The sequence below is a fragment of the Mustela erminea genome, chromosome 9 (genome assembly GCF_009829155.1).
Source record: "Mustela erminea isolate mMusErm1 chromosome 9, mMusErm1.Pri, whole genome shotgun sequence".
In the NCBI taxonomy this organism is placed as follows: domain Eukaryota; kingdom Metazoa; phylum Chordata; class Mammalia; order Carnivora; family Mustelidae; genus Mustela; species Mustela erminea.
The window spans coordinates 86161348-86181549 of record NC_045622.1 but is presented as its reverse complement, the minus strand read 5'-3'; the positions used below and the strand labels follow the sequence as shown (position 1 = coordinate 86181549).

The 20202-nt window shown below is 43.3% G+C and overlaps 1 long non-coding RNA gene across 1 annotated transcript; it reads right to left on the bottom strand.

Annotated features, from left to right (window-relative positions):
- Window positions 1-1595: 1595 nt before the first annotated feature.
- Window positions 1596-20130, bottom strand: LOC116599215. The gene is made up of 3 exons (XR_004289285.1): window positions 19971-20130; window positions 4483-4606; window positions 1596-2088 (listed from the first exon to the last, which is right to left on the bottom strand). It is a non-coding gene; the product is annotated as an uncharacterized LOC116599215 (long non-coding RNA).
- Between the last annotated feature and the right edge of the window lie 72 nt (window positions 20131-20202).

Here is a 20202-nt window from a genome sequence, read left to right as displayed (position 1 = left end):
ACCAGAGCTTGAGTTAGGCAAATGAGAGTGTAAATATTGCCTCTGCTCCTTCCGGCTGTGTGACTTGGTGCTAGTTACTCAACCTCTCTGAGCCTCTGCTATAAATAGATAGCAATAGCTGCCTCACAGCTTTGTTAGGAAGACACTAGAGGATACAACTATGTTAAGCACTTAACACAGAACCCAGTCCATAGGAAGCCCTAAATAAAAGTTCGTTGTTATTACATTATTATCAAATGCAAACAAACAAACCCTACCATGACATCTGTTTTACAGGTTAATAAAGTTGCTTTAAATGGGTTTTCTCAGGGCGCCTGGGTGGCTCAGTGGGTTAAAGCGTCTGCTTTCGGCTCAGGTCATGATCCCTGGATCCTGGGATGAAGCCCTGCATCGGGCTCCCTACTTGGCAGGGAGCCTGCTTCCCTTCCTCTCTCTCTGCCTGCCTCTCTACCTACTTATGATCTCTGTCTGTCAAATAAATAAATAAATAAATAATCTTTAAAAAAAAAAAAAAGATAAAGATAAATGGGTTTTTTCCTCCTACTCTATCGGTCTGCTGTTCGTGGTCTTGAGACAAACCAACCAGCTCTTGGAGTCTCTTTCAAGGCAGTGTGCTTGGTGTGCATAACTTAGAGGCTTGGCAAGGCCCGGAGGCTAGCAGGCTTAACTAGATGTGCTAGCTGCACATACCAGAGGAGACACCTGAAAAGTCTATTTGAAATGTCTAAGGAAGAAATAATTTGGCAAGGAGATGGAATCAGGAGAACTGACCCACCCTGCACCTCAGTTTCCCCATCTGCATGCAGGGAGGGGGTAATTGGACGTCACACTCCCCTCTCGCACCTCTGACCTTCACAAGTAAAGCCATCTGATTCTGGCAGGACCACCTCAGCCGTTCGAGCGAGCACCGGCCACCACTTACTCTCACATAGCCTGGAAAAGGTTGGCGTGCAGTGCCCTTCTCTGGGCGGAGTTTTGCAGGACTTGCCAGGCCCACGACTAGTGCTATGTCCACTGCCCCTAACCTCCCTAGGATCCAGGAATTGCAGCATCTCCCACCCCACCCCACCGCTGCCTCCGCCCCCCTGTGTCTTCTGACCCAGTGTCCCACTCCACTCCTTGCGGGGAGGAGAAATTTTCGAAACAGGGACCCTGTCTGTTTCCAGTACAAACTGCCCAAGGTGTTCAGAAGGAAAGTTTCTTCTTTCCAGCTGTGGAGAATCATTCTTTCACACAATCAGGGGAGGAAAAAAATAAATAAATAAAACAAAATGGAACCAAAAAACTGGCTACAAACTTTTGCTTTTTTTTCCCCCTGAATGAAAACTTGCTTTGGGGTTAGGGAAACATCGCCACCTGGTGGAATGATACTGACATAAGTACACAGGCGTCTCTAAAGGACTGAAATCCCAGAATCCCAAAGAGAAAGACCTGGAAGAGCTTGGATCAGATTCCCTTCCTTGGGCCGAATAATGGCAATGTGGTAGAGGCAGTTTGTGTCAGAGCTAGAAACCAGACCTACTGAGCCTTTATGCGAGTACCCTCCCCTCAACATACACTCACCTCACACTTGTTTTAAGATTTTTTAAAGCTTTTTATGATGTTCAATTAGCCAACACATAGTACACCATTAGTGTTTGATGTAGCGCTCAACAACTCATTAGTGTAACACGCAGTGCTCATCCCTCACACTTGGGCTTAAACGGATTCCATAACTGAGGCCAGCACGGACAGGATCGTCCTCGCTCTGCATGCCCCCTCTTGCTTTTTATTGACTTCACGGAAGGCAGGAGAGGAAGACCAGAGGCATTTTCAACTGACAACCGGCACAGAAAGGAGACAGGTAGGAGACCAAGAGGGGAAGAGAGTGGGCAGACGTGAGAACCCAGAATGCTGTTCTGTGCTTTATCTTTCCAACTCGGGAGTCAGTGACGGTGATGGGCTTGATCCGTCATTTCATCGTTGTCACTCTCGGGGGCCAGCAAGAAACATGTGACACAACAGTGAGTGCTTCCGTGTATTGTTTGGCATACTCGTGTCCCAAAGATAGTCTGTTCTGTGAGTTGCGTAGAGAAACCCTCGCGGTTGCTGCAAAGGGTAAAAATCTAGTATGTGTGAATTGAGCTTAGTACAGACAGAGTCATTTCCGCCTCCTATTTGCAAATAACTTCACAGTTTACTACATGCTTCAGTCCATTTTAAATGATTTAATCCTTACAAACACCCTCTGGTGGGAATAATGAGTCATTACGAAGGAGGAAATAGAGGCTCAGAGAAGTGAAGCAATTTTCCTGAGGTCACACAGCCACCAATGGCAGCCCTGGGACTTGACAGGAGGGGGAAAACAATGGTTAATCCACCGTGGGCCGGGCAGGGTGCAAAGAGCTCTGCACACAGCTTCCGGGGCTTCTCTACTCAGGGAGTGACGAGACCACGCTCAGCCGGTCCTCGTCCTTCTGGCCCGACAACTACAGAAGCATTTCTGCGGCTGCCACATCCCACAGTTCTTAGTTTGACTGTAGGACACACTGGAAAGCCATAGGACATACATGTTCATCGGGTCATGATCTCAGGGTCCTGGGATCGAGTCCCGGGTCGGGCTCTCTGCTCGGCGGGGAGCCTGCTTCCCTCTCTCTCTCTGCCTGCCTCTCTGCCTACTTGTCATCTCTGTCTGTCAAATAAATGAATAAAATCTTTAAAAAAAAAAAAACTGACTTAGAGGAATAAATAAATAAATAAAACTGACTTGGAGAAATGTTGCCAGATATCGGCCTCTCTGAGAAAGAGGTGGGACGCAGAACATCTCACTCTAGCAGAGGCCACTGGCCTGGGTCCGGGGGCACTGTCAAGTGGACTTTTCCTCCAGTCCCCACCTCACTCAACCATTTCCAAGGAGCCCTTGGGCAAAGGCCCTGATAGAAAGGATTCTTCATGCCTTCTCGTTTTATAAATACAGGGTCTTCTCGGCTGCATTCTCCCCTCTACACGTCAAGACCCAAAGCCCAGTCCTCAAACCACTTCCCTCCTGCATCTAATCTCCCTCGACACATGGGTTCATCTAGTCTCACGCCAGTAAATGCAGAGTATCTGCTGATGATTCCTAAACTCGTGCCAACACCCCCAGGCTCTCCCTCTGCATTCCAGATTCATATATGCGGCTGGGTACCCCACATCTCTACCTTGTCGACTAAGCCATCAAAACTACCAAGTCCACATCTGAAATGCCAATAGAGTACTACCCCCACCTTAAAAGACCACCAGAGACGTGAGTCAAAGCCAATCAGCAAGGGTCGTTTATTGCAGGTTCGAACCTGGACCTCTGCGGCGCTCGTTGCCGATAACGCCCGAGAGGTCCAGAGCTGGGTTGGTGCAGGATTTTTATAGACAGATACAAACAAGTTTCGGGTGGGGCTGAGCTGATTGATTGATAGTTTGAACAGGCATACTTGGCGTCAGTGGATTGGGTCAGGGGACCCCGCGCGAAAGCAGACAAAGCAATCTTACAGAAGCAGAACTGGCCGGTTAGCCCACGCATGCGAAAAAAACACTACCAGGATATTGATGGCCGTCAGGGGTGCCTGAGGAATGCTACACATATGGAGGGGAGCGGGTGAAGGGGGGTGGTGCAAGGCGCCAGCCTTTGCTTTGTCCTCAGCCAGCCTCCTGCTCCTTCACATCCAAATTCCTGGTTTGGCCCCAACCCTTCCCACCGTGGTCAATGGAAGTCCCATCCATCCAGTTCCTCAGGCCAAACCCTGTGGAGTCGCCCCCGGGATTCCTCTTCTCTCACAGCCCGCGGCCCATCCGGCTTCACTGCATTTCCAGAGTCTGCTGATTCTCACCACCACTCTGGGGCCCACCCGCCTGCACTACTTGAGGTCAGTCTTCACCACAGAGCTAAATGCGTCGCCCAAAACGATGAGAGGAAATGGGGATTCTGTGAGAACAAGGCGTTGTCGAGGGCAGGACTAGCAAAAAAAGGGTCCCTGAAGAGCCAGAGGGTCATTACAAGGGCACCGGACACTCTGGGAACCAGGTGTGCTGAGAAGAAGGGGCTTTCTCCCAGAGATAGGAAAACAGGCTGGGGTGGGGGGGGTGGACACACGGGAGAGCATTTGAACCAGCTCGTGACAGCAGATCGTTACATGCTCAAAAATCTTGCAAACCACTTAAAACAACCATATTAAAAATGAGATGATGGGGCGCCTGGGTGGCTCAGTTGGTTGAGAGTTGGACTCTTGGTTTCAGCTCAGGTCACGATCTCAGGGTGGGGAGATCGAGCCCCACGTTGGGCCCTGGCGCTCGGCACAGAGTCTGATTGAGATTCTCTCTCTCTCTCTCTCTCTCTCTCTCCCCCTCCTCTCAAATACATAAATAATAAGTCTTTAAAAAAATTAAAGGTTATAAATTTATAACTAAACAGATTCTATTCAGAAACAAGGATAGGAATACCGAAAACACATCAGTTCTTAATTATCTTACCGCGTTGTCCAGTGATGGAGGGTTCTGGAGGCGACTGACACGGGCCATGGCTGCATAGTGAGAACATGGTCCCAAGCGATGCTGCTGTGCCTCTCCTCCCAGCTCTGGGTTTAGGGATGGCATCCTGGAAGATGGGAATTGGCCACCGTGGGAGTAGTGACATCTTACAGAAGTCAGCAAACACCACCAGATCAAGGCCTGATTTATTGTTTTGTTGACTCTCTAAACCCAGCTTTGGCAAAAGGTATTCTGTAAAGGGCCAGACAGTAAATATTTTGGGCTTGGTGCCCATACACTCTCTAACTTACTTCGGCCACTGTAAGGCAAAGGCAGCTGCGACAATATGGAAAACCACAGAGCGGATTGTTCCAATAAATTTGATTTACAGGAAGAAGTGGTAGAGTCAGATTTGACCCACAGACCCTTGTTTCCAGATCCCTGGTCAAGACTTTAAAGAAAGTATTAGGAAAAAGTTAATAATGCCGATTAAATTCTAAAAAGTGTTTATAGCCAAAATGTTATGAGTAGCGCATGCGTGCACACAGACACACACACACACACACACACACACACACACACACACACACGAAGTATTCCTCCGATATTTGAAAAAAAATCATCTCCTTCTGGAAAGAAGTTGTCTTTGTCGTTGACAAATGATTGGAGACCCAACATCCAGCTTTGTGGTTTTGCTTTCTTCTCACCTATTAACATAAAACATCAACCCACATTCATGTTGGACCTGCACTCGTTCATCAGTTGAAAGAGCAGATGGGAGAAACTCCAGATATATGAGCCCAGGGCCAAAGTCAAGACCATTCCATGGGAATCTGTTGGCTATAAGGAAACTACAATAAAGAGTTTTGTATCATTTGTGATTTATAAATTGCTTTTGCACATCCTTTACGTTAATAAATATTTACCAGCTTTCCACTCGACTTCATGTACTTTAATCTATTTTGTTATGGCCTAGGCCAGGTAACACAGGGTTTTTACAACCCTCGAGAATGAATCATGTGCCATAAACAATATTTTTTCTTTTCCTCCTTTCAGCCCTGCCCCATCACAGAAGGCCCCCCACCAAAGACATGGTCTGAATTCCCAAGGCTTCTGCAAGAGACTTTCTCGTCTAGAAGTCAAGAGATCTACAAGATCCTGCCCCCCTTTTCAAACTGAATTCAAAGTTTCCATTGGAAACAAGTGACAGTTGACCCTTGAGAAACATGGGGGTTAAAGGTGCTGACCCCCAACATGGTCAAAAATCTACATAGAACTTTTCTTTCCCCAAATATATTACTAATAGCCTACTATTGACTGGGAACTTTGCTAATAGCATAAACAGTTGAGGAACACATATTTTGCATGTTATATGTATTATATCCTCCTGGTTCTTACATAAAGTAAGCTAGAGAAAAGATGTTAAAAACATCATTAAGAAGTGAAACACACACACAAAAAGAAGTTAAATACATTTACAGGATCCTACTGTATTATTAAAAAAAAAAAATCTGCATGTAAGTAGACCCATGCAACTCAAACCCATGTTTTTCTTTTCTATTTTTTTTTTCAAACTCATGTTTTTCAAGGGTCAAATGTACTAGCTAGCTCCTGCACACTTGACCCTTGACCCAGGAGGTGAAACTTATTTTCAAAGCAAAATTACATACATGTTCTGACATTGTTTTTATATATGGAAACTAAGAATGTTGTATGGAATTTAGGTCACAGTGTTGTATTCTCGGACTCTGTACCTTCTGGGCCCACGACTAAGAAGTTTATTAATGAGGTTTTAAAGCATCAATAACAAATCCATGAAGATCAATGATTTAGGAGAATAATTAGACCTAAAGAATACGAAAAAAATTTCAAATGTGTAACTCTTGTTTCTAAGGAATACAATTTCTGGCCCAGATTAAGAATCAGGCTGTCCAAGAATAGTGTTATTTTAAGTCTGTTTACAAAAACACAGCCTAATTCTGGGATCATTAAAGATACTGCCGGGTATAATGGAGTTAAACAGTCCACTGTTTAAATTTAATTGTTTAAATTGTAGCTCTAGGATTGTGACCCTAAGAACTGTGTGAGATTCTAGAGCTTCTCTAACTTCCTCATATTTTTTCTTAAAGATTTTATTTATTTATTTGACAGAGAGAGATCACAAGTAGGCAGAGAGGCAGGCAGAGAGAGAGGGGGAAGCAGGCTCCCTGTGAGCAGAGAGCCAGCCCAATGCAGGTCTCGATCTCAGGACCCTGAGATCATGACCTGAGCTGGGCGCCCCTAACTTCCTCATATTTAATTTTGTTTGAAGACCCTGTTTACATCCCTATAGCCTTATTAGGATGCTCGTGCTCTTAAAAGCAATGATTATGTTTTCTTTTTATATCCCAAATGACTGACATATTACACAGTATAATTCAGGAGCTCGCACTGCACAAGGAAGAGGTTCTTCACAATTATTAGGTTACAACTTAGCATCCCCAGCCAGCAAGCTGGGAGAGAAAGGGTGTGTGTGCCCTCTGACCCTTGCACAGAGAAAGAAGCAGCGTTGGTAGATCAGAAAGAGAGCTGGCCGAGCCTCTTGACAAACACATCCTGAGTCCCTCCACTTGTCCCCATCTCCCTCAACTGCCACCTGGATTATGACATCTGGAGCAGCCATCCCTTGGCTCTCCCCAGGTCCACTCTTGCCTCCTCCCATGTAGTGTCCCCACAAAAACCCGAAGGAGTTTTTATTTATTTGTTTATTTATTTATTTTTAAAGATTTTATTTTTTTGACACAGAGAGAGAGAGACCACTAGTAGGCAAAGCAGCAGGCAGAGAGAGAAGCAGGCTGCCGGCCGAGCAGAGAGCCTGATGCAGGACTCGATCCCAAGACCCTGAGATCATGACCTGAGCCGAAGGCAGAAGCTTAACCCACTTAGCCACCCAGGTGCCCCCCGAAGGAGTTTTTATAAAAATAAATCTCATCATTTCATTGATAATATGATGATTTGTTCATTCACTGATCAAACCTCTTCATCTTTGACAAGCCTCTCCTTATCCTCAAAGATAATTGTTAGGTTTCTAATAGAGCACTCAAAAGCTTGACACTCTGCTCCTTGACCTGGTCCCCACTGGGCTTTATGGCACATCATTCCACTCTGTTCTGATCACACTGACCTATGAGCCCCTCACTAATGCAAACCCCTTCTCGCCTCTGAGCCTTTGCTTATGCTCTTCCCTCCCTCTCTCCCTTTCTTACACCTCATTTCATCTGGCTCACTCTCACTCATCTTAAAGATCTAATATACCATCTCCAGAAAACAGTCTCTAAATCCCCAGAATGGGACATAGCGCCTCATACTTCTTTCTCATGGCACTTCTTTCAAAGGTATTTAACAAATTACTTGTAAAATTATTTGTTCGAAGTCTGTCTCCCTTGGCTCAACTAGACTCTGCGTGAGGCCAGGGATATGTGTGTGTCTCCCCTCCCCGCCCCAACAATATCCCCATCCCCTAGCACATAGTAGATTCTCAGTAAATGTGTGGAATGAATCGCTGGAGAAGCTTTATTCTCTGAAATTGTTGCCTCATTTACAAATGGCAATAATGCCCACTTCACAGGACGGCCATGAGGATTAAACCATACAACTCATGTCAAAGCTCTATCATGGTGTCTGGTATATGGTAGACATTTAATAAATGTTTGTTAAGTGACTATAAGCACTACAGCTTCTAAAATGGCACCTCTTTAAATGGGCCTCATATGAAGACTAGGCTAGTAATTAGCACTTGTGAAGGTTTCTTTATTAGGTGATTAATACAACTTAAACCTTGGGTGTTGAGGCTAAGGTATTATTAAGGCAAGTGCTGTTGATTGGCACTTGCTGGGCACAGACAGTGGCCTCGTGCCAAACCAGGACACTCAACAGTGTTGTCCTGGGGGATGGGTTCACCACAAGCTGGGGAAGTAGAAGGGGGATTGTTTATGTGCAAGGGGAATCCTGGTGTACTAACAGAAACACTGCCATGGTTCCAGACCAGTGATTACAAAATTCAGCCCAGAATTCAGAAAATTTATCTTTTGCTATTTCTTAGAATGTTCATAGTTGGTGAACTAGAGCCAATTGAGGAAATAAACTCAAGAGACAGAAAGACACGGAATCCAGGATACACTTGACCCAACCCAGGAAAAATGAGACCAGAATTCCTGAGATGATGGAGGAGAGGTCAGAAACCCAGGAAAACAGTGGAACAGCCAACAGGAATGACCACCAGAGCAGGGTGGAGGGTTCTGGGAGAGGAGTCAGCTGGAGAAAAGCTGAGATACTACCTGATGGGACAATGTGATTGAGAGAAAAAAAAATCTTACTGAAATTTGGAGAAAGGAGTTGGGAGAAAAATTGGTGACAGGTGCTTGGAAGACTAAGCAAAGGAAAAATGAGGTCATTGTGAATGCTAGAGTGACATGGAGGGCAGGGGTAGAGAATGAGGACCGTTTAAAGAAAGAATATCTACTCTTAATACATTATGTGTATGTATTATCTCATATCTTATATCTTATATCTTAATACATTACGTGTATGTATATCAGCTGTGAACACCCTTTGGGTAGTTTTCACATAAATAGTGACCTTGACTTACTCAACACGCTGATATTACTACCTGGAGGACAGGGACAGGACTTTGAGTATAGATGGAGAGAGGGGGCATGGCGAGAGGAAAGTACTGTAAGTGACTGATTGAAGTCATCATTTTTGATGGCAATAAACTCAATCAATCAATAAGAAAACCCATTTAAACATGTTGAGAATGATGGAGGTAAGGACCTGAAGCAGCAACTGAAAATATTGGAGTGCTGAGCTAGGAAGGGCTACAGTCAGCTACTATAAACCTGTGGCACTATTTGAATGTTTGAACTAGAAACATGTATTCATTTGATTAAAAAAAAAATCAATAAAATGAATTTTAAAGAAACAAAGGAGAAGATGTGGCCAACAGTGCTTGAATGATTTATTTTTATTTTTCTCTATTTCCCAATTTTTTAAAAAAAGTCCACCTTTATATTTTATACAGGAGAAAAATCAAATCAGCTTCTTGAAACAGAACATCAGATTTGAACAGGAAGAGAAATTGGGAAGCAGGTGTAGGAGAGAAATTGTAAAAGGGGAAAGGAGATTCCCAGGGTGAAGGATTAAGTGATGAAGGATATGTTTGATTCAGAAGAACATCCTTCTTTCTCCCCCATACATGCCCACCGGCACCCACCCCATCCCAAATTACTCTAGCATCCAGGTCCCCCAAATTACAGGGTCGCAGGTGCTCTCCACACCACCCCCTCACCGTGTCCCATCACTGAGTCAGTGGGCAATGGGTGTGTGTTTCCCTTACTCCTAACCTCTTGCTATCAACAAGAGTCACAGCACACTGTGCCTGCTCTAATTCTCCTTACAGCCCTCAGCACAGGGCATATGCAATTAGGAACTAAGAGTACTTAATGAAGATGCAGAGGACAGGTAGGAAAACTACAATAGTGAGCACACTGGCTGTGGGGTCTCCCAGACTTGGTTTGAATCCCAGCTCTACACCTACAAGCTACCGGCTATGGGACCATGGGCAAGTCACTTCCATCTCTGGGTTTACCCATCTGTGAAAGAAGAGAGTAAAAGAGCCTCCTTCAAGGGCTTGTTGGAAACATTAATGGAGACAATGCAGAGTGTCTGGTCTATTGTCAATGTCCAATAAATGCCACCAGTTTTTATCTGTGCTCGTATGGGGTATGAATACAAGGAAGTCACCACAATTAAACAGTCTTGGCATACATGCCATGGGAACACTCCATATTTTAAACTAATTTTTAACTAATATTTATTTTTTTAGTTTTCAACATCATTGAAAACCTGGTTAATGGCACTAAAAGGCTTATAGTAATAACAACAACAAAGCAGCGAGTCCCTGCTCCCCTGCTCTTACTTCCCAAGTCCTGTTTGCAGAGGCAAGTTTTGCCTCTTTTGGCTTTTCTTCTGGTATTGCATTCTAGTATTTGGACACTATTTCTTTTTCTTTAAGATTATATTTATTTACTTGACACAGAGAGAGAGATCACAAGTAGGCAGAGAGGCAGGCCGAGAGAGAGGGAGAAACAGGCTCCCCACCAAGCAGAGAGCCCAAAGTGGGGCTTGATCCCAGAACCCCAAGACCACAACCTGAGCTGAAAGCAGAGGCTTAATCCTCTGAGCCGCCCAGGCGCCCCGGACATTATTTCTAAATAATGTCCTTATGCTGCTATTCTTTCATATGTCAATTTTAGACATTATTGTCAACGAAGATTTAGATTTGGCTCTCTTATATCACACTGTCCCTGCCCCTTCCTCCAGAATGTCTTGATTTGGGGTTAAATGAATAATCAGTGGCTATGTATATATTATTCAACAATTAGTCAAGTAGTAAAGCATGATTGCATTTCCTTTCTTGAAGACCTTTTTTATTTTTGTTTTTCTAAGAGTTAAGCATTGCCTTCTTTTTTTATTTTTTATTTAAAAAGTATAACAGTATTCATTATTTTTGCACCACACCCAGTGCTCCATGCAATCCGTGCCCTCTCTAATATCCACCACCTGGTTCCCCCAACCTCCCACCCCCTGTCCCTTCAAAACCCTAGGGTTGTTTTTCAGAGTCCATAGTGTCTCGTGGTTCACCTCCCCTTCCAATTTCCTTCAACTCCCTTCTCCTCTTTATCTCCCCATGTCTTCTTTACTCTTCATTTGTTTGACTTTCTTTGTGCCTTCTGCTATTTTTTATAACTGTTGGGACATATCTGCTACATACATTTTGAAAACTACTTCCAAATGCTTAAGCTGATCAGATAGTCCTTTGGTTTCTTCCTCTGGTGCTGTCCCTTATAGAGCTCTGTTCTTGGGAACCCCCCACCACCAGCTGTGCCCTGTACTGGGTGGCATCCTTATTTTCCAGACCCCACTTCTACTTTCTTGATTTAGGTCCTTGTTTTGGTGAAGTACATTTTCCAGCATCTTCTGAGATCAGGTGCATTGGAGGTAAAATTTTAGATAATATTTACTTTCCTCCCTCACATCAGGATTTTGGTTGAACTGGATATAGAATTCTGGTTAAAAATTATTCTCACTTGGAAATGTTAAGGCATTGCTTCTTTTCTTGTAGCATCCAATATTGTCCTAGGGAAGAAGTCTGATGTCATTCTGAGTCCAACTCCTTTATATGTGACTTATTTTTCTCTTTGAAAATTTTTAGGGTCTTCTTGTCCTAAAATTTCACAAGGGTGGGTTTCAATGAAGATTTTTTTAATCTATTTTTTTTCTGAAAACAAGGTGAATCTTTTCAATCTGGAGATCCATGGTCTTTTGTTGTAGAAATTTTTCTTAGAATATTTCCCCCTCCCTTTCCTCTGTCTCCTGAAATTTCTTTTGGTCACATACGACCTCCTGAGTTGATTCTTCATTGTTTTTGAAATCTAAAGTATTATTCTTTCAACATTATCTTCAAATCTTCTGCCCAACTTTTTACTTTTATTTTGTTGTTCACTTTTTAAATTTCTAGGAGCTCTTTTCTCTTCTTTAATTAATCTGTCTCCACAGGAACTTGTACTTGTTTCAGGGATGCAATATATTTCTTTATCTCTCCAAAGAGATTATTTATAGATATTTATTAAATATATATATATATTTAATTATATAAAGGTTTCAGTTTTTTAACTTACTTTCTTTCCTTGCCAGATTTCTTTTCTCTTTACACCATCAAGTTTTTTTTTCCTCCTCTTTATTTTATTCTCTTTTTCACACTGGAAGTTTCTACAAAAGCGAGCCTGTCTTGGGGCGCCTCGATGGCTCAGTCCATTTAGCATCTGACTCTTGGTTTTGGCTCAGGTCATGATCTCATGTGAGATCAATCCTGTATAGAACTCCATGCTCAGTGGGGAGTCTGCCTGAGATTTTCTCCCTCTACCCCTTACCCCACTCGTGCAAGTGTGCACTCTCTCTCTCTCCCTCTAAAATAAATAAATTTTAAGTGATCCTGTCTTTCCATAATTAAGACTAAAGTACCATACAATAGATTAGAAGGTATGCGTTCAGAGTGAACCCTGACCAGTGGGCATCCCCAGAAGCTGATGAGGTAGTGAGCTGCCTTTTTCCTAGGGAACTCCCAAAAGTAAAGATCTTACTAAGAAAATGGGTGTTTTCTTTTGGACTAGTCAGTTTCTCCAGAAAGGAATATTCCAGTCTTCTGCATAGGGCAGGATGATCTGAGAAAGGCACTGACCCAGGCCTGGCTGTGAGCATTCTGAAGAGAGCCAGGGTCTCAGCTGTAGACCTGTATTTCTCCCTTATTTTCAGGATGGGATTCCACCCTGAACTTGGCTGTCTCTAGGTCTCCCCAGCTCAGAGGAAGGGGCAGGAAAGAGTCTCCTGGTTGCTTAGCATGGGGAAAAATAAAAACTTAGCAACTAAGTTCTCTATATTTGAAATTTCAAGAAATCCCCCCTTTATTGCTACCACCTGTAGCACTTGGTATCTCCAAGCCTCACCTTCCTATGGTTCTGACCAGTAATGTGGCTTGATTCTCACAGATACTAATCCCCATCCCCCTGCCTTAGTCCCTTAGGTCATTGCTCTCTCCATTCTGGTAAATCAATCGCCATGTCTCCAAATGTTTCCCATATTCCAAAAGGCATTGATATGTCTCCAATGACCTCTCTTCTTCTGCCTTTCTCCTTGTCTCATTCTGTTCTTTTTTTTGCCAAGGTATAATTTACACAACATAAAAATTATTTTAACCATTCTGAGGTACAGAACACAATGGCAATGAGTACATTCACAGTGTTGTGTAACCACCACCTCTCTCTAGTTCCAAACATTGTCATCGCCCCAAAAGGAAACCCCATATGTAGTAAGCAGTCATTCCCTGGTCCTTCTTCCTCTCACCTTCTGGAAATCACCAACCTGCTTTCTGCTTTTATAGATTTGCCCATTTTGGATGTTTCCAATAGACAGAATCATACAATATGTGACCTTTTGTGGCTGTCCTCTCTGACTTCCCATAACATTTCAAGATTTATCCACATTGTAACATGTATCAGCACTTCATTCCTGTTCATAGCTGAATAATATTCCATTGCATGGATATACCATATTTGTGCACCTATTTGTCAGTGGATGGACTTATCTCTTCTCTTTTATTCCTATCCTGTCATCAGGGATGGGAGTTGAAAAAGAGAGATGACATATGTTACAGGTAGGTCTGCCACAGTTCACTAAAACAATCTCACTAAGTATGGATACAAGCTCTATCTCTCCGACCACACAACAGCCTGGTTTTCATTTTAACCTCTGCTTTAGGAATCTGTCCCATGACCAGTCCCTGTTGGAGTGACCATAAAAAGGATACAGTCTACCCCATCAGAGTCACGAATCAAAATCCATTCCTCTTCTCTGGCCTGGGGTCTCTCCGCCAAAGAAAACCCCAAAAATGTGGTTGGGAAGGCAATTCCAAACTGTTTAGAATAGCATGACTGTCTGGTTACTTAACCCCAGGAATATTTAAAATTAAGTATAGAACTGATAAATTTTTTCAAGTCATTAGAATATTTATATTAAAGAACAATCCCTCAGAGCTAGTATTTTAAGAGCACATGATCTTCTTCTACAGAATTCCATATTCCATACCCTAGTCATTTTGAGACATGAGCAACATCCCAATTAAAGAATTAGTATGACGAGATAAATGTATATTCTTAGGTGTCAGCACCCATTTTCAGAATATTCAAGGTATATACCATGAGGTCTATAGAAAAGGATTAAAAGGGGCACCTGGGTAGCTCAGTGGGTTAAAAGCTCTGCCTTTGGTTCAGGTCATGATCTCAGGGTCCTGGGATCGAGCCCCACATCGGGCTCTCTGCTCGGCGGGGGCCTGCTTCCTCCTCTCTTTCTGCCTGCCTCTCTGTCTATTTGTGATCTCTGTCTGTCAAATAAATAAATAAAATCTTTTTAAAAAAAAGGATTAAAAATAGAAAGTTATGAGGTGCTACCATATTTGGAATTCCCTAAGGAGATTAATTCCCAAGTCAGTATCTAGATCGAAAGAGTTAGGGGTGCTCCTGAGGAAATGTCAACCTGAGACTCTCTAAATTCTTAATTGCATGAAATCTGAACCACCCCAGAGAGGGTGAAGCATATTTCCCAGAAACCCAGCAAATAAGGTTCATGGAAAAAAACAAAACAAAACACACGCACAAACCCCCAGAAAAAGAGCCTAAGGCAAGTTCTTGTTTTAATCCACCCTTACTTATTGGTACTGTTGGATGCAACGCTAACCTTCCTTTGTCCTGATTTTGGAAAGGAGGGAGTCCTTCCTCGACACCTCTCTTGAGATCTCATGCCAGTGGGGATTCGGCCCTTCTAGGAGGCTTCTCCCGTCACTTGGGAAGCAGAGGCACAGAGCTGCATCGTGGATTTCCCAGACCAGAACTTTCCAGGGGCCCCGCCTGACCGGCTTTGGGCCTTTGTTCCAGATTTGTACAAGCACATGAGTTTGCTCTCTACTACTCCGCCCTCTCTCACACCTGAAAAGACGTGGGCCACCTCTTGAAGAAGGCCACAAAGGGCCACACTCTAGGTTTCTAGCACCACCTATCCTCAGGGGCTAAGAAGCAGGTTCCTTGACATGAGAACCAAATAGCCACTGGCAAATAATATGGCCCTGCAGGGAACAGAGGGCTGGTTCATCTCCTGGGCTTATGTGCAGGCAAGGAGAGCAGCAGACTTACAGAGAGACAGAGGCACGGGAGCCCGAAAGGACAGCACAGCAGCAAAACAGGTCAACAAGGCAAAGAGGCCAGGCAGGGAGACAGTGAAACAAGCTAGTCAGTGTATTTGTTGGGTGGGTACATTCTTAGGAGAGACAAGGGCAGACACTGATGGTGCAGTTCCAGCAGGGACTGCAAAAGAGCTTCCCCTTTGGGTCATAGTCACCGCCCTCCTCAATGTGATCCTCCTTGTAAGTGTCATCATCCTGTCACCGTTACCATCAGTTCAAATAAATCTGAATGAGTGAAGACATGTACGCTGCTTTATTGATCACACCCAATATGACCCCCCGTAACTATCCCGTAGCATCACCCACATCGCCGTCAGCACACCAAACCCGGGAGTCAGGGCCAATAAGCACGTGACTCACGTTGGGTACTCCATAAAAACGAGGAGTCCAGCCCAACCCTCTAGGAACTCATTCTCATGAGCAGCGTCATTATTGGCTAGAATGTATTGAGTACTTACCATGCACCAAGCACTGTGTAAGGATTAACCCTTACAATACCCCAAAAGGCATGAATGCTCTCCCATGATGAATGACAAAATAGATTTAGAAAAGCTAAGTGATGTGTACAAGGTCACAGAGCTAAGGAGGGGCAGCACTGGGATTTGAGCCCAGGCTCACGACTGACACCTCACCGTGATGCATTTTGTCTCCCACCTTCTCCAGTTTTGGGGCACATACAAGGGGACCCATTGAAGGCAGCAAGAAAATATTAGAACTGCCACACATTCTTACTTATCATTTTATCCTCTAGTTTCTATTTGATATGTGTTTTCTGACATACTTAATCACCATTATTGAGTATATATACAGTTTTTAAATAAATAATTTCTATTGTGGATACATGCTTAATTGTTTCCTGATCAAAGTATGCAGTCAAAACTTCTTGGAGACACCTGGACAGAGCTAACATGACCACTCCACATAGCTGAGCAAATGGAAAAGTCAATCAGTTGGGTCTGAGCTTACCTCTGGGGAACTATAGTCAACATCTATAATTCTGAACCATGCTAATAACTGGGTTCTGCAGAATTAAAGTCTTGATTTCAACCAGTGACTAAAAATTTCGACATATCCTTCGGAATGGCCTCTCTTTAATTTTACCTGTTGCCATTCTTACTGCTAACACGCCTGTACTGGTAACAATTAACATGTATTAGTTTAACAAATTTTTAATGAAGGAGAAATAGTTTCATCACTTTCTAAGTCCTCTCTGAAAATGTCCCAAAAGTTTCTTCATTTTAAAAGTAGGTATAGGCTTTTCAAGGGAACGCTTATCTTCTAGAGATGCGTAGTACAAAACGTAGGTGTGAAATGACAGGCTGTCTAAGATTGCTTCAAAGGAAATCTGGAGGCAGCAAGTGGCTGGGGATCAGAAGAGGCAGAATTGGCCAAAGGTTGATCATTAAGGAGGCTTAGAGATGGATATCTAGGTATGTAAGTTATTTGGCCAACTTAAATATTTTAGTTCCATAATAAGTAGTTAAAAATAGTTAAGATGTAAAGAAAAAGAAAAGAAAAACTTTATGTATTTATTTATTTATTTTTACTGAGCACTGTAAGAACTTACCTCTCAGTTGAGAAAGGAAAATGATCAAATGTGGATTTCACAGAAATTATTGTAAGCCTTTTCGTGTCTTCCTAAAATCATGAGTTTGTCTAGTGAACATGCGCCCATTGTTTGCTATTATGTTAGAATCAACCACACACAAGATATAATAATTAGGAGAGGCGGGGAAAGGGGCTTGATTTTAAAACAACCATTGCATGATCTGTGCAAGGAAAAACTCAAAAAAGAGACAAATGTCATGGATCGTTGAAATGATGTCCTTTGCAGACACTTTTCAGCTGATACTTTTGGTGTGGGCACCAAGGACAGGACCTCCCCCACACACAGGTAGCTCTCAAGGCCGAGACTGTTGATTTGGAATCTGATTGAAATCTGAATGACATCACTCAGAGGGACATGTGGCAGCTTAAAGGACCCCAGACCACATCTCAAGGCAAACAGTGAGATGCAGACCAGCATTCTCACAGGGACAAGAAAAACCAGCAAATGCTGATTACATTGCCACTGAAATTAAACCAAGGGCAGTTCACTAAATAATGCATAGAAGGCAGGAATGGTTGGTGTTCACCATGGCCCACAGCTACTAAAAAAGCACAAAATCGCTCCCAGGGCAACACTCATCTATTGGCCATCCCCCCTGCTCCAAGAAACCAGAGCCAACCCTGCCAAGAGGCCTTGGGCAAGAGTCCTTCCGGAGTTCAGCCTCCAAGCTCTCTTCAATCCTTTGTGTTCTGAGTAAGAATTTCCACACTGAGAGCTCGCTTCCAATTACGACCCGAGATAATATCAAAATGATAGGTAAAAATAGGCCCAGCTTTCTGGTGGGGCAGCCAAAGCACACAGTGCCACAGGGAGAACGCAGGCTGATTGGGATCTCTAGAGGTTGTGACGTCTTCTTGGAGAGCAGCGGAGGGCGGTGGGAGCAGTGTCATCAGATTGGGCTACCGAGAAAGCCACAGGGAGAGAAGCACATGAGTGCTCGTTGCGACATGGGCTTTCCTGGGAAGGGAGAGGGTGCGTCCACCTCTCCTTGACACTTGGGACCAAACCAAAGAGGAGCAGCCAAGCTGACATGAGAAGGTTAAAGTTGGCCAGTCCCGCCAGGGGCCTGCATCATAGTGGATCCCAGGGAACAAAAACACAGATTTGGGAGAGCTTCAAAAGGTCACTAGAGTCCACCTTTTTTGGCAGAGGAACCAAAGTTTTGGGATGGGGGATGCCTTTCCATAGATTCTCCATGACCTCCATCAGTGAACCTCCACGCTGCCCCCAAATAAACACATAATATAAAGGGAAAATGGTATGCTTGCTCTGCACGTGCGGCTTCAAGGAAAACTCCTGTTTCCCCCAAGGAAGACATCAATGTGCCTAACCTGCTCCTACAGAGGAATTTCAGAACTAGCCCTGTCTGCTCACCGCCACAAAGAGCCAGTGCTTGAATGGACCCCATAAACTGTCAACGTCTGAAGAGACTAGGACCTCCCAGCACACCCCTCCATGGGGAAAGCCAGACAGCTATCAATCACACAGCTGTCAGTCATGCAGCTGTCATTGGCGCCATCTGAAACACTGTTCCCAGACATTTGGTGGTGCAAATCATGAGCCTGAAAATGTCCTTATTCCCTTGAAGCCAGTCATTCCTCTCTAGAATCTGCCTAAAGAAAGTGAGCCTCAACAGGATAAAAGTTCTACACAGAACTGTTTTCATAACACAGTGTTTCTCTAACACAGCAAACTAGGGAAGATTAAGAATGAGTGATACATCCACTCAACCCAATAACAGTCAGCCATTGCAAAGACGTTTATACAGAGGATGCAGCAAAATTTTTAAAAAATGTTTGTAATATTTTAGATGTAGCTGACAATGTGAAGAAACCAGGATGCTGAATTCCCTATTCATTAGGCTATGTTGGTATTTTTTAAGAAGACCCATTTATAAAAATAACTAGAAATGATCCTATTGGTAGGAGGAATGTAGACTAGTCAAGTTCATAGAGACAGAAAATAGAATAATGGTTACCAAGGACGGGGGAAAGGGAAACGGGGAATCATTGGTTAACAGGGACAGAGTTTCAGTTTGGAATGATGAAGAAGTTCTGAAGATGGACGGTAGTGAAGACTGCCCAACAATAAAAAGTGTCCTTAATGTCACTGAACTGTACACTTAAAAATGGTGAAAGTGGTAAATTTTATGTTCGGTATTTTTTGCCACTATATTAAAAAAAGTTGCCCCAAAAATGACTAGCTGGAAATAAACTAAAAAGAAACTGTTTTTGAGTGGGAGATTTTGCATGATTGTTTTTTCTTATTTCTAATTTTCTGTGTTGTCTAAAATGTATATAAGAAATATATTCAGTTGATCTTGGAAAATCTAACAATCCTGATTTAAAAAAATAAATTTCAACATGCTATTAAATAACAATGTCTCTAATGTCTCTCTCTTAAGTTTTTCAGGGCAATAATAATCCACATTCCTCACTTAGGTTAAATACCACACCTTGCCTGATTACCCTGACCATTTTACAGGAGAGAAAACCAAGGCTCACAGAGGTTGGGTGACTTGCCAGGATCCACGTTTTTGCCAGGGGTGGTTTAGATGATTCCGACTATTGCAAACCCAGGCTGTTTATGCTGGAATGGCCAACACAGATCACCGGGACTTCACATGTATTCTGCCCTCAGACATAAGCTCTCCAAGACATAGAGAAAGAGCCTGTCCATTAAATGAAATTCCAGCCAGCTTCTACCTTCCTTAACTTTTGGGCTTTCATGCAAAAAGAGAAGAGAAGAGAAGAGAAGAAAAGACAAGACAAAACTCTTGGATTTAATCCAAGAAAAAAGACAATTTCTTAATAGATCTTATAGCCAGCCAACAAACATCAGTAAACTTTCCCCAGTCTCTGCTTCTCAGGATTAGGACCCTGAGGCTTTGAAACTCTGAATCATTAAGGACTCAGTTATGTTCAAGAGGTGGGACACCCTGAGGTAGGAAATTTAGACTAATCTATGTTGGAATGGTTTTTGACAGCGAGAGCTATTAGTGATTTAATATCCTAATTTCATTCATTTTCATCCATTAGAATATTGAGTTACCTGGAGCATGTATTTCTCCCACATTCTAACTGGTTTTTCATTTCCAATGAGGCAACAGAGTGTCCAGGGGTCGTGTATCAAAGGGTCTGAACGCTTCAATGATGAAGGTGAATTTCACACCTGTTGATGTTCTAGGCATCCCTTCGCCTTTGGTGATCTTTGCGTTCTGGAAATGAAAAATCTGTCAGTTTGTGTCAAGCGCAAGAAGTATTCTTGAGCTCTTTGCTAAATT